The sequence below is a fragment of the Dama dama genome, chromosome 22, assembly GCF_033118175.1.
Source record: "Dama dama isolate Ldn47 chromosome 22, ASM3311817v1, whole genome shotgun sequence".
Taxonomy (NCBI): Eukaryota; Metazoa; Chordata; class Mammalia; order Artiodactyla; family Cervidae; genus Dama; species Dama dama.
In genome coordinates this window covers 50725897-50741080 of record NC_083702.1, presented here as the reverse complement: position 1 = coordinate 50741080, position 15184 = coordinate 50725897, and the positions used below count along the sequence as shown (strand labels likewise).

The window sequence follows — 15184 nt, the reverse complement described above, 5'->3', positions numbered from 1 at the left end:
CTTGTAGAACACAGTGGTTTCTGTTTGTAGGAGACAGCAGGCTCTGGTGGGTGCAACCTGGACTGTCTGCCTTTCTGCAATCTGGGTCTCCTTTCCAGATCCCATGTCAGGGGTCTCTGCCCATCTCTTTCCAAAGAAAAGAGGTTTCCTCCTTCCTCCCTAGGCTCTCTCTGCTTCCCTCTGATAGCCTGTGGTGAGGGGGGAGGCTTTTCTCAAAGACCGTGGCAGTGACACATGATCAAAGAAAAGTTAGTCGAGACTTTTCTGAGGTTGAGATGGGGGGACAGCATCTTTCCAGAACTCTTATTCAGGCTCAACCCTTTGAAGGTTTTACACTTGCCACCAACAAACCGAAGCATATTATAAAAAGGGCTGATATGTGTCGGGTGGAGTCTGATGATTTTCTTGGTTTTTGTCCCCCAGTTCTCAGCAGGGGGTGTTGCTCGGGGTACCCAGTCAAACATCTCACATAAGATTCGAGATTCTTCCCAAGTTCCCCTCTCCTTAGACAAGAGGCAGACATAAACCTGGCCTGAGTCCTGACTCCAGCCCTCCACATGGCGCCCCTCCGAGCCTCTGTCTGCTGATCTGTGACCTGGAGGTGGTGTCACCTCCCGCAGGAACTGTGATTAACAGCGGGCAGGACTAATAACACGGATAGCAAGGGCAGTGACACTTGGAGAAGACTCTTCTTGGCGCGTGAGAATACAAGCTAATGCTTCTTGACTGCTTACCATATCCCAGATGCAGTGGTTAGCACCTGGTGTGTTTTATTTAACTCACAAATGTCTCCCAACAGCTGATGAGAAAACAGAGAGGTTAACAATTTGCCCAGAGTCACACAGCAAGTACGTGGCCGAGGCAGGACCCAAGATGAGTGGAAGGCACTAGCTCAGACCATGGCGTGCGGTGGGTCTCTCTGCCCTTCCCCAGGGACCTTGCGGCCAGCAGCCTGTCTGCTCTGTGGGCTAACGCTTGTCGGCAGGGCGGCCAGTGCCTGCCCTTGTTCCTCTTTCTCTGACCCTCTTCCACTCGTTGCTTTTTTTTTCCCCCTTCAATAAAAATCCAGCCTTGACCTTCACAGGCTGTGTGAGGGGCTGGTTTTCCATTAGAGGTGAGCTGGTGATCACTTCTCCCTCCAGGGGGCTGGTCTTTCTGAGGGAGCCGGTTTACAGTTGGTTGAGACACAAACGCTCTGTTTACAAAACCCAAAGTTGTTAGCAGGTGAAATGCTCATCCCCCCCACCAGACAAGGTGGTGTTCAGACCCTTCGAGCCTGGGGGCAGTTTCCACCTCAGAGCACCTGCTCGGGCCCCAGCCCCCCTCCCCCAGGGACGGGGCCACCCCACTGGCTCAGCAGGTGGCCTGAGGGCATCTGACCAGAGAAAGCAAAGGCGCTTGTCTGGCTCTCGCTTCCCATCTCCTTTAGTTTTGCCAGATCAGTCCTGTTTGTAATCTAGATGCATCCCCCAAGCCCCACTGACAGACTTCCGACGCACCCGTCCAGTGGGGCTGCCCCGAGCGCTGCCTCAGCACCCCACCTTATGGAAAGCAAGCGCCCCTCCTGAATGCCTGCCTATACCAGGCACTGCTGCACAGTTGACCGAGCCTCACCCCAACCTGGGGAACCCCCCCATCAGCCCCGTTACGGACAGTGCAGCCTGTGACCTCCCCGCCGAGGGGCCGTCGGTCCCCTCCGGGACTCTGTCTGTGAGCCCCGCTGATGCCAAAAGGCTCGCTCAGCCTGTGGCCTGCAGCCAAATGGGAATTGACTCTTCCTCCCCCGATGCTCACCCTCGATAAATCACTCTCTGTTTCAGTGGTATTGTTAGAGCCAAAATAAAGCCTCCTTGGAGGGCCCCATATATCTGCCTTTGGCTTATTGCTGGGACCTCTGGTATGGAGAGAAGTGCCCCCAGGAGGTGGTGAATCCTATAACATCATCGGGGGTCCAAATTAGGCTCTGGGGAGAGGGCTGTCTCAGCTTCTCTGCACCCCCACCAGTGTCCCCAGCTGCAGTGACCTCAGCCAGCCCTCCTTGGAAAGGGGCTCCCTCCTGTCCCATTAGAGCCCAGAATACTGAGTGAGTGTATCTGGGTGGTTTTCTGTATCTCTTTCCAGAGAGAAAATGTTATATGAAGTGACCTCTGTTCAGCCTTAGAAAGAAAGGAAGTTCTGCATGCTCCATGCTACAAAGTGGATGAACCTCCGTGTGCTACGTGCAGTTAGGGGATGCAGATACTGCATGACTCCACCATACTGCTGGACCGGGAGGGGTCGGATTCATAGACGGCAACATGGTGGTTGCCAGGGGCTGGAAGAGGGGATGAGGAGTTAGTGTTTAATGGGGACAGAGTTTCAGTTCGAGATGATGAAAAATGTCTGGAAATGGGTGGTGGGGATATGACTGTCCCTAATGCCATTGACCTGTACACTTAAAAGTGGTTAACATGACCAATTTTGTGTATATTGCACCACAGTTTAAAAAAAAACCAACCCAGGTGGTTTTCCACCTATGTCACTTCCCAGGGAACTTGTGCCATGTGGAGACGTTTGTTCTGCAGAGTGAGGGGTTTAGGAGCCCTCAAGGGACCTCCTTGGACCTCCTTCCTGCACCTTCAAGGCCTTGTGTCAATTTCGCAGGCTGGTCTTTGCTCAGAACCGTCACTGGAGAGCTCGCCCGGTCGTTCTCTCCGCCAGTGGAGCTGAGGTAAAGAGCCTTAGAGTGAGCAGCTGTGGTCAGTCCTGTCATTTTCACAGATTTCTGGAGACACAGAGAAGCTTGCCTGAATCAACACAGCATGTTAGGGAGGAGCTGACAATGAAATCCAGGATGCCCAGTTAGCGTTGAATTTCATAAACAATGAATAATGTCTTAGTATAAGTACGTCCCATGCAGTATTGAGGACACACACTAATTATCTGAAATTCCAGCTTCACTAACTCTATGTATTTTCTTTGCTAAATCTGGCAAACTGACCTGAGAGGCAACCCAAATCTCACTCTCCCCAAGTCAGAGCTTCATGGCCGGCAGCTGGGGGCATGCGGAGGGAGAGGGCATGGGGAACACAGGCTTGTGTCAGACTCCCCTGATAACCTGCGTGACCTTGAGCGATATACTCAGCTCTTGAGCCTCAGTTCCATGTCTTAAAATGTGGATAATAACAGCAACCTCCTTAAGAAGTGGTAAAGGATTAAATGATCATACCTATGAAGCCTTTAGAGTAGTCAGCATTCAATTAGTGGGATGCTTCAGTTATTCTTGATATTTTCCTCCCTTTGTGAATGAAAGATGACCATTTACTCGATGGAGCCAAAACTGGAAAACACTGGTATGAAGATCCGGCTCCTGTGCCCCCTTTGCTGTCACCCGCTGCGTGACCTTGGGCAAATCAGTGAGCCTGCCTGGGTCTGTTTCCTCAGCTCTAGATTGGATTAGATACTTCTAAGGTGGCTTTCAAATTTAGAAGTGTAAATTATACCTCAGCAAAGCTGTTAATAATGATCTTCTAAAATTCCAAAGTGGTCCCCCCTTGTGTCTGCACAGGTCCACATTGGGTTTTCTCACATAATGCTTGAAACAAGGTGCAATGGGGGAGTCTTTTCCCTCCATGGCTAATGAGTCTCAGGACTCAGAAAAGCTAAGTAACCTGTTCAGGGTCACACAGCTATTATGTGACAGAGCCTGGCTTTACCATCCTGATCCCTTACCCTCAGGGATCAACTTCTTTGGAGGCGGTGGAGAGCAGGTAGGTTCCCAGAGCTGAAGCTTCAGGTCATGTCTCTGTGGATGGATTATTCTTGGGTAGGTTCACCACTCACCAGACTGCAGCAGATTTGGTTGGCTAAGTCTGTATGGTGCCCATGGGACCATAGAACTGGTGTATGGATTATCTTCCCTATTGCTTTGCTACTGCCATCTTGAATAATTAGAATGGAACTGGAAAACAGAGATCTCTTAGCCTTTAAGTCACTGATGCCTTTTTTATCTATCCCTTAAGCCAGTGAAGTAGGATTGGCAAAAACAGTGCCTACGATAAAGGCATTGTTCAGCGAGGCCTCTGTCAACCAGAGGACAGAACAGAAAAGAAATATGCCCCTTTCCCGCATGGCATTGCAAAGTAATTGCAGACTCCATAAGGGGCTCTTAGTGTTTCATCTAGCATCCTTAGCAAAATATGTAACCAGACACTGTTTAATCCTTTGCTTTAGGTCCAGCTGCAAAGTTCAAAGGAGTTTTTGTCCTTTTCATTATCTAGACAGACCATTCAGAAGTTGGGTTTTGGGTGGTCTCTGCTGACCCACAAAGACCATACAGTACATCCCTTTGGGTGCAAAGTCCAAGGTTAAAGTAGACGTGGGACCTGGCCTTCTGAGTGTTCTAAGAGAAAACCAGGGCAGCTGGATTAAAATGGAAACCTAAGGGGATTTAATTAAAAGTCTGTGGTATAGACCAGAGGCCAGGGAGGTACCTGCTATGAAACTAAAAATGGACCCTTTCCACAAAGCAAAAGGGAGAATTCCAGAGATGATGGGCCACTGGGGGCTGGAAAACGAGAGAGACCACACTGGTCTCCACATGCCACACCCTGCCCTCCAGACAAAGGAGTTCAGCGGCCCTGCTCCAGAAGGGGTTTTTCTGGAAAGGGCAGTCCAGGTATCCCGGTGTCATAGGCTAGCATGGGTGGGGTGTGCTAGGGTTTGAGAGGCCTCCAAGTTTGCTGTAAACCTCCCGTAGGGCTGAGACACTAGAGTGTAATTTCTCAAGATGTTTCCAGATACATGTGTTTTAACTGGATTTAGATATGTATGGTCTGAATCCACTGCCTAATGAACCCCTGAGCCAGGTTTAAGATTTCTGAAGCCATCTTAGCCTCAGATATCTGAGCCTTAAAGCAAGTAGCTGCTGTCAGCCCTGTCATTTTTCACAGGAGACTTCTGGAGACCTAGAGAAGAACCGGGTCTAGCAGAACAGAGGGCCCCGAAAGACTAGGATGTGGGGGTAGATAAATTTGGATAATGGATTAAGGAAGATATTAGGGAACAAGTCTAGAACATGTCAAATAGTGTAATTAGGAAGGATGGTTTTGTCCGAGTGGCAGTTTTGTCTGGTTCACCAAGCTGCCTTAGGTCACCAGTGTTATTTTGAACTGGTAGGTCTCTAGGGATCTAGAAGGAAACAGGTATTTATTTTGCCTCCCCCCAAGGGATGATGTAGTCATAGCAATGACAAATTACATTATTAGAACCTTCTAGAAGGGGTGGTACCTACTCCCTATCACTGGGGGTTCCTAAGATCTTGATGGATGAAATTTTGTGTTATACTCCTCAGGGTCTGACATTCCAGACCCTTTAAGGTCAATCTTGGTCCTGGCTCATCCCATTCAGCCTTTTGAGGAGCAATAGATAGGTTAATCTAACGGAGCTGACATCAAGGCTGGGGAAGTGGTCTTTCTGCCCAGGTGACTGAAACTTGTTTCTCAAAGCCCAACAAAGCAGGGCCATGGAGCCCACAAGAGGGTCAATGGGAGTGTGTGGGGCCCAGAACCTTGGGGCTCTCAGGAAGCCAGTTGCCCCCACCTTGGCGTGGTGTCTTGGATGGTGGTGGAGTGGAGGTGATGAGACTGGACCAGTCAGCCCACATCTCAACATGCTGCTGATGTTCCTCGATGCTGCTTTTTCTTTTTTCCAAATTTTTAGTTATTTATTTTTGGCTGTGTTGGCTCTTTGTTGCTGCATGGACTCTTCTCTGGTTGCAGAGAGTGGGGCTCCTCTCCGGTGGGTGTGTGTGGGCTTCTCGTCGTGGTGGCATCTCTTGTTGTGGAGCACGGGCTCAGGGTGCTCAGGCTTCAGTCGTTGCAGTGAGTGGTTGCAGCTCCCAGGCTCTAGAACACAGGCTTAGTAGTTGTGGCACGTGGCTTTAGTTGCTCCTCGGCATGTGGACCAGGGATCTAATCCGTGTCTCCTGCATCAGCAGGCAGATTCTCTACCACTGAGCCACCAGGGAAACCCCTCAATGCTTGTTGAATGAATGAAGAAGTCAATGTGCTTTCATGATCATGTTTAGACAGAAATATACACTCAGGACCCAAGGAGGAAATCTTCTGTCCTCCAGTCTTCTTCATTCAGTCTCATTCATTTGGCATTTATTGAGCATCTATTACGTGCCAGACAGGGTTATAGGTATAGCAGTGAACACGCAAACAAGCTCTTGGACCGCACAGAGTTTGTGGAGGACAAGCAGGTGGCCACAGAATTGTGAGAAGTGCTGAGATGGAGGGGGAGCACAGGGGGCCCTAACCTGCTCAGGAAGGCTCTTCTGGGAAGCAACATCTTAGCCTCTGCCTGACAGGTGAGTTAGGGGTGGGCAGGCAAAGTGGGGGAGGGGAGTAGATCCAGGCAGAAAGCCAAGCCTTCTTGCAGGTGTTGGGGTAAAATCTAGTATTAAAAGAGCTGATGGCCTGTAGACATAGCATGATTTTAGAAAACCATGACAACAATAATAATGGCTGCAGTTTCCCACTGCTCTCTGTCAAGAACATCTCCACCAGCCTTTCACGGGCTGTGGGTTTAATTGGTCAGGTGTTTCCTTTAGAAACAGAGATTGTCATCAGTCACTGTTCGGAAGGAGGTCTTCGCAGGAACTCATTTGCAAGTCTCTTCAGACTTGGCCTTAAAACTTCCCCAGAGCTGTGAGGACGTGTCTGTCAAAGCCCCCGAGGAACTGTGCTGGATTTCAGACTGAACGATAAGAGGAAGTCAGACGTGCCTGCAGTCAGCAGACACGCCAGCTCATAGCACTTCTCAGTCTCTGTTCAGAATCTGGAATAATCAAACGGCCTTCAACTCCGAACTCCTTAAAAAAAAAAAAAAAAAAAGAGGAAGAAAAGATAAGGAAGAGTCCTTAGGTTAGTTTGCATCAGCTCTGAGTCTGTTGTCTTAAAAGCAAGGAACTGGAGTAGGAATCTCAGACACAAGCCGCCCATCCCTCCGGGGTGAGCGTGATTTCAGCGTCCCTGGACTTGTGCTTTAACACTGGTGTCCTTCACAGTGCCCTGTGTTTTGAGTGTCCCTGTGGAAAGTGCTAGCTACAGTGTGCTATTGTCAACCCTGGTTCAATTCAACACAGTGCTGGTGATTTACTCACTAAGTCCTGTCTGACTCTTTGCGACCCTGTGGACTATAGCTCATCAGGCTCCTCTGTCCATGGGATTTTCCAGGTGAAATACTGGTTTGGGTTACCATTTCCTTCTCCAAGGAATCTCTCCAACCCAGGGATTGAAACTGCGTCTTCTGCTTGGCAGGCAGATTCTTTACTACTGAGCCACCCTCAACTCTACATTAGAGACCCCTGAAGTCATGTCCCCAATGACTTGAACATCCAGAGGTCCCATCCCTGCCCAGGAAAGCTTGCTCCCCTCTCTCTGCTCCTGGGGAGGGGGGCGGCAATCACTCTTACACTTGCTGGAGGGGATGAGGAAGAGGATGAAGGGACAATGCCATTAAGGAAGGCTATGGGCAGAAAAGGACAAGGTAGACAGCCAGCATCTTTCTCCCTCCTCAAAGTCCAGTTAAAGCAATACCATCCTTGCTTTTGGGTAACTGTTGGAAGAGAAAATGTGACTTAAAAAACAGTGGAATCACAATTAAAACATAAGAATAAAGCTGGAAAAATATACCAAACATGAATAATACACCAAACCATGAATAATCATCTCTGGTAAATGGAAGTTTTGGGGATTTTTGTTTTCCTCTTATTGTTGACCTCTAATTCTTTTAGTTTTTAGAATTGTTTTAAATATTATAGCAAGAAAGAAAAAAAGACTAAGACAGAGTCACAGAGGCTGGGATAAGGTGGCAGAGGCACCAGACACACGGCTGAAATGACCACTAGACCAGGGCAATCTAAACCTTCCTCCTTTTCAACTTGCTGTCACCTTGAGCTAACGACTCTGAGCTTCAGCTTTCTCTTCTGTGCAGTCATGCTTGTGACTTCTGTCTGGACCATCTTATCAGTTGTGATGCTCAAGTAGGGGGACCTGGTAAATTATGAGAGACTGTATACCTGAAAAGGTCATTTTGATCCAGTAATTAGGTACTGAGGATTTAAACAGTGTTTCTTCAGTGATTTCCTGGGATCATTTGTTAAGAATGCAGAGTCCTGGGCACAGAGTGGCTCTCTGGCACAGATTGAATCTCTGGGAGAATGACCCTGGCATGTGCATTTTAACAATCACCTACATGCCCCCTTTGCCTGCCCTGTGGGTTCTTGTGTTCATTAAAGTTTGAGATTTTAAGGAATTCTGGCCTTTTAAAGGAAACCGTGTCATAGCAGGAACATGAGACATGGAGATGCAAAACCATACAGTCTGCACGATAAGATAACACGTGCGTTTGTGTGTCCGGAGGACGCTCATAAAACTGGGGAAGGGAAATCTACAAAGGGTAGGTCGGATGTAGAATGACTAAGAGGACAGGAGCCGTGGGGCATCTGGCTGGGGGGTTCCTGGGGGAGCAGGGGCCCAGAGGTGGGGGGATGTCCTCCCCTCTCCTGGCCTTCCTCTCTGGCTGTGTGTGTCAGGCTGCTGGGGTGATTCTTCACTCTCTGGTGCCTGATTGCCACCTCCCCCATGGCTGGGTGCTCCAGGTAGCACGAGGCTGGCAGTACAAAGTGGAACCCGGTTCCCTAACCTGCTGGGCTGGCTGTTGTCAGATGACAGCAGAGCCACTCCAGAAACAAAGGCAGCACCAGGGCCTGCCTTGCGGGCCTTGGACGCACTGGTCTGCGCCCAGTAGACCCTGAAAGCTCCGCTGCTTCCCCACTTCGTTCACTCATTCATTCGAGAGGCAGCATGGCATCATGGGCCGCGCACTCAGGAGCCACCTGCCGGGGTTGGGATCTTGTCTTTGCTACTCACTCACTCACTTTGTGACCCGAGAGCAGCTCCTTAACCTCTCTGTCCATGTGGCCTCTTGTCACAGAGGGCTGTCATAAGGATCTTCACGGAGATAACCCCATAAAAGCCTTGTCGCAGGGCTTGGCACAGAGGAAGGGCTCCATGACTGTTGTTTAGTTGCTCAGCCGTGTCCAACTCTTTGCGACCCCATGGACTGCAGCATGCCAGGCTTCACTGTCTTTCACTGTCTCCCAGAGTTTGCTCAAACTCATGTCCATTGAGCCATCCAACCGTTTCATCCTGTTAGCTGCTGATAACAGTTATCAGTTGTCCTTCCAATAACCATTTATGGAATAACTACCATGCTAGGTATGGCTGCTGCTTCTAAGTCGCTTCAGTTGTGTCCGACCCTGTGCAACCCCAGAGACAGCAGCCCACCTGGCTCCCCTGTCCCTGGGATTCTCCAGGCAAGAACACTGGAGTGGGTTGCCATTTCCTTCTCCAGTGCATGAAAGTGAAAGGTGAAAGTGAAGTCACTCAGTCGTGTCCGACTCTTCGCGACCCCATGGACTGCAGCCTACCAGGCTCCTCCGTCCATGGGATTTTCTAGGCAAGAGTACTGGAGTGGGGTGCCATTGCCTTCTCTGTCACTAGGTATGGAGGAGGGGCTAGAAGCATGACATGATTGAGCACATACACACCTAGAAGCATGAGGAGCTCGTGGTCTGGGGCCTGAACAGGTGTGAAACAACTTCCATGGTGTGATATAGTGTCAGAACTCAGGGAGCACAAAGCGTGGAGCAGCTGCCTCATCAATTGGTCCAGAGGAGGAGACCCTTGGGTTGGGCCTTGAAACAGGTAGGGGCAGCATGGTGTGTGTTGAAGGGGGCATGCATCCCAAGGAGAGGGAAGAGCTGTGAAAAACCCTTCTAGGGTGCGACATCCTCACTCATTGTCTGCTCTGCTTACAAAGAAATGGGATAGGAGGGCCTCTTTTGGGGGGGAGGCTGCACTGGATTTTAGTTGCAGCAGCTGGATCTTTGTTGCATTGTGCAGTTCTGTTGTGACACACGGGCTCCAGAGTGTGAGGGCTCAGTAGTTGGGGTGCTTGGGCTTAGTTGCTCCAAGGCATGTGGGATTTTAGTGCCCCAACCAGGGATCGAACCGGTGTTCCCTGCATAGCAAGGTTGATTCTCAACCGCTGGACCACCAGGGAAGTCCCAGGACAGAAGAGCCCCTTGATCGCTCGTTTTCTGTCTCACTGGAGGCCACCAGTTGAATCCAAGGCCACCTTGGAGCAGACAGAAGGTGGACAGGAAGGTCTGGCTCCGGGGTTACAGCTGCCAGCAGAGTCCCAGCCTGCAGGCACCCTGTCCCAGATGTGGCATGGTCAGCCTTGCAGAAGCACCTTGGCAGCCCCGTGTCAATGCCGGTACAGGGCTGAGCATCTTCTCTCTCACCCACAGAGGCTGTTCAGCATCCTTCTGTGTATGGCCCTCTGCTCTCCGCTTACAAGCTGTCTTCCTGGGGCCAGTCTTTGCTGCCTCTCTCCCCGACCCCTTCATCCTGTTTGACTGTGACTCTGACTATCTCCTCCAGCATTCCAAGCCAAAGAACACAAACTAACCAGAACCTTCTTTGGAGGGTTGTTGGTCTGCTGCTTGCATGGGCTTTGGAGGAGTGGAGGGCAGACATACCCATCACCCAGACTCGGCCGACCTCTGCCTTGAAGACAAGTACAGCCAAACGGTTACTCCCCCTGCCAGCAAACCAAACAGGAAGTTCAATCCATAAGCAAACCAAAGCCAAAAGGAATGTGCCAGAGAGATTTCATTACTTCCCAGGGTGTGTGGGCCAGTGGTGCTCTTTACACTTTGACTTTAGAGGGGGAGCCCTGCTGGGGTTGGAAGTGTCGAAAAGACAGACATTAAAGAGAGGCTTTTCCAAGTTTTGTTTGCGGGAGGGGAATGAGGAGAAGGGAGGAATCTGGTACCTACTGTCTAGTACATGGGGGTTCAAACTATCACTCAGAAGGCCCATTTTATTCTAGAAGAGTGAGCAAGCTGTGTGAACCCCTGCATCCCCTCCCTGCCGGCCCCGAGACTCGGGCCAGAACCAGACTCTGTCAGCGTTCTCGTCTGTCAATCAGAGATGAGCTTACCCACCTCTCGGGGTTGAAGAAGGGACAGGGGAAACACACCAGGTTTCTAGCCCTAAGAAAAGGTTACCAAACGTTGGTTCACTCCCTACCCTTCCCCAGGGTGATGTCTCAGCCCAGAGTAATGATTCCAGAATGTGGTTTTGAATGAAACAGTGGCTTTCCCCCATGGAGTGTTCATTCACCAAATAGTTTCGAGTGAAGCCTGCCCATGGAGGGTTCAGTTGTGGAGATGGCTGCGGAGCCTGCCCCTGGGGTCTGGCAGCCAGGCCATGACTCCAGCCTTTGCTGGACTGTTTGGTGATGGCAGATCTGTCCCCATTTGACTCTGGCCTAGGGCAGGAGAAAACAGAGCCAGCTCCCCAGCTCTGCTCCGTTCCTCTAAGGAGATAATGGAACCGCTGGTGGCCAGAAGTTCTGTTCTGGTGGCACCTCCTGTATCAGGGGTCAGGGCGTGTTGGGTCATGTCCATGCTATGTAAGACCTCCCTGGGTCAGTGACTTCCTGGCATGATCCAGGCTGTGCTCACAGCATGCTCTGTATTGGCCCACATGCTGGAAGCCAGCAGGGCTTTTCCTGCACACTTGCAAACCATGGAAAGATGAAAGTGATGATACCTGTTACCTTAAGGACCTTCCAGCCCTGGACTGGGTCCTGGCAGGAGATCTAGACTATGGCATGCCTTCACAGCTGTTTTAATCCCAGAGACATCTGTATGTGGCCTGATAACCAAATCACTGGACTTTTGCTTACTTTAAAAAAATTCATCTTTCTCATTTGAAATCAACTTTCTTCCCCCCATCTCTTTCCCCTTCTCCAAACCGCAGCCCCCCCAATGGCGTCAGGGATGGGAGAGACACCAGGATGGGGGCTGGGCAAGAATATCTGTCACCCGCGTTACCAGATAATAAAACACCTCTTGCTGTTTCACCGGCTGAAATCACCTGGTCCCATTGTCCCTCAAGTCAAAGCACTGGGATCAATCCTGACCCCTTTGTTATCAGTGTCGCAGCATCCCTGGGGCATTTGCTGAATCCAGGCAGTTGACGTCATCTATCAGTAAATACCCTCTGTCTCTAGCATCTCTTTGGCTTCCTCCATCCTCACTTGCTAATCACTTACAAGACCAGATGGCAAAACAAATGGTGATTTATTTTGCAGGGCCATGAAGAATTGGAAGCTAATTTTCTTTCTAGAATTAAGTATTTATTAAGCATTTTTAAAGCCCTTATTTCCAGACACATCATCCATAGAAAAGGCATTAGCCCTGTACTCTGAACTTGACATGTACCATCTCGTTTAATCCTCTCTGTGTACTCCAGCCCCATGAGAGGTGGGGAAACTGAGGCCCAGACCAGTTAAGTGATTTGTCCCAGGTCACATGACTGGGATTTCCCCCACCCCCTGCCAACCCTCCCCTCGACTCTAAAGTGTGTGCCCCTTCCACAATGCTGTGCTGCCCTCAGGCTCTTTAACTAGGTGATGTAGGTGAGAAGTATCTTGCACATAAGTAGAGAGGGCACAAGGCCAGACTTTGATTTTTGCTTGATGTAAGCTGTCCAGATCACACAGGGAAACAATCTCCAAATTGATTCACGATTGCCGAGTGGAACAGAAGAAAAAGAAAAGGGGATGTCTATAAGGCCTCTGTGGGAGGGAGTAACATGGACTGTGGATGTCAGGAAAGGGCCTTGCCTGCTATGGGGGCACCTTCGAATTCAAAAGGTGCCCCTCCTGCACCCCGAGCCTGCCCACCTAGCAGGATTGAGCCCAAGCCTGGGTCACTTGGCAGTAACAGCAGCTAACGCTTTAGCACGTGCTGGGTTTCAGGCATTCTTCTGAGCGCTTTACTTATTCTGTGAGATTGGTTCAACCTACTGCTATTCCTGCATAACAGATGAGAAAATTAGGCTTAGAGAGGTAAAGTAACTTGCCCACGGTCACATAGCTAGCCAAGTGACAAAGTTGTGACTCAAACCCTGAGAGACTGGCTCTTATCTCCACTGGCTCTAAGAGGAGGAACTCTGCATTTGAGACTTAAAGTTAGGAAAGATGGGCTTGGCGGTGGAATGGGGACAGGATTTCACTGAAAAGCCAGCTGGAGGTGATTTGAGCTGGAGATGCTGCGATGTCTGCTTTCCAGGGCCACCCCTGGTGAGGGTGAAGGCCTCAGTAAGTGTTCGTGGGGCTGCCCGGGATGCAGGCTCAGGCCCGCCCCCGCCTCTCCAGCTCTTTCTGCAGCCCTGGCTGGGCCCAGCTCCTCGGAAAAATGCAGCAGGGCTTCCAGTGCATGCACTAGCAGCTCGCAAGACAAAGGGAGTGGAGGACTGGGAGGGCCTGCTTGCGGAGTGGCACCTGGCTAGTGCTGCCAGGAGGAGCTCAGGGCATGCTTGTTCACACCCGGCTTGCAGAGGGGCCAATGACTTCACACCTGTCTATGGAAGTGGACCTGCCTTTTCTGTTATTTTTATTAATTTTTTAGTTTCAAAGCAGTTAGAAATACTTAACCCAACCCCCTAAACCAGAACCAGGTCAGCTGGTCTCAGGATCTGCTGTTGGGTCCGCTCTGCCCAGGAGAGAGATTCCCTCTTGAGGAGCCAGTAATTCCAGGCCCTATGTAGGCAGGGGATGGATGGTGTCCATTTACCTCTCAACCCGAGGCCCATTTTACAGAAATGGAAGCTAGGCTGGGCAGTGGGCAATGGATGTCCCGGAGTCAGGCGGACCCTGGGCACACAACAGTGCCATTCCCAGAGGCGAGGACATGGAAGAGGTGGGTGACAACTCACCTTCAGATCATTTGGAGGTGGAGGTTCCTGCCGGACGTTCCAGGGGCAATGACCAGTGGGAAGGCGAGAACACGCTTCTTGCTTCCCGTGAATCCCACCCTCTCCAAAGGCCTCCCTACAACATGGCCACCCAGGTGGCCCTGAAAGCCCGCACGGAAGGAGCTTTCCTTGTGGAAGGAACAGGAAGTTCAGCAACCCTGAGATGAATTCAGAGGAAGGAGGAAGGAAGAGGGGTGAATGATGGAGGACAGGCAGGAGGGAGCGAAGCCATCTTGCAAAGGAGGATGCTGGGAAAGAGGCCGGAGACTCACAAGTTCGCTCAGTGAAAGCCGGGCCTGGCAGAGCCGAGCTGCGCCCTGAAGGCGTCCAGCTTAGCCCCTTTTGTTTCCAGATGTTTCTGGTTAGACGTTCCTATAAAACTCGGAGAAAATGCCCCACCCTTCTGGATTCTGGCCTGTTCGAAGAGCACCCAGACCGACCGTGTTGTAGCGGAGGCCGGAGCAGCGGCGGGGTTGGCAGGCCTGGGCCCCCACGTAGGGGGCGTCCCTGGAAGCCGCGCGGACCGCTGTGCGCCTGCGCGAGGCCCCGGCGCCCTGGCCGTGACCGCTCGCCCTGAGCTGGCCGCGGGGGCGCGCTTTGTAGAGACTGGCTCTGCTCTGATCTGCGCCTCCTGTGACTGCTCATGGAAGCCGAGGTCTCCCTAAGCCCCCCCCGAACAGAGCTGTAGATGAGCTAGAAGTCGTTGTGTAAACCACCCTGAAAATCTTGTCTATGAACCCCAAGGAGAAAGGCGGCCGTCCCTGGGCTGTGCGAGGCTTTCGGATTGCCCCACTTGATTGAAACAAAATGTGGCTTCAGGGGACAAGTCATAAACCACACCCTCTGGCCTCCAGAACTGAAACTGGTATTGTCCTTGGGAAGAAAATCTGATTTCTCACACCATTTATAGATTATCTTTATTGGACGTAAATTATGAGAATGGCTGAAACTGCGTAGTAACCTCAGGAAGAGAATTTCATCAGTGCTTCCTTCCTTAGAGCTTGGTTCATTAAATTATTGCCCTGGTGTTTTCCACGCACCCAAAAGTCATGCCCGCCCCTCCGAGGTAGATCTGGGCTGCGGATCAGCCTGTGTGCTTCAGACTCTCCCTGATGGGAATGGCTTAGGGTCATAAATAAAGTGAACCAGCCACGGGTCAGCGTGGGGGTGACTAGCTCAAGGCTGAAGACCCTGCTCCAGGGCCACCAGGGTTGAATCACAAAGTGTGGGCCTTGAGATAAGTGTTGGGGCACCCTGAGCCTAAGTGTCCTAGTCAGTAAAGTGGGGATGATGCCTCTAGG

The 15184-nt window shown here is 50.9% G+C and overlaps 1 protein-coding gene across 5 annotated transcripts in view; it reads left to right on the top strand.

Annotated features, from left to right (window-relative positions):
* The window catches only part of CHST11 (carbohydrate sulfotransferase 11), a 268035-nt gene that overhangs the window by 226965 nt on the left and 25886 nt on the right, over positions 1-15184 (top strand). The gene's annotated exons all lie outside the window — the stretch shown is intronic.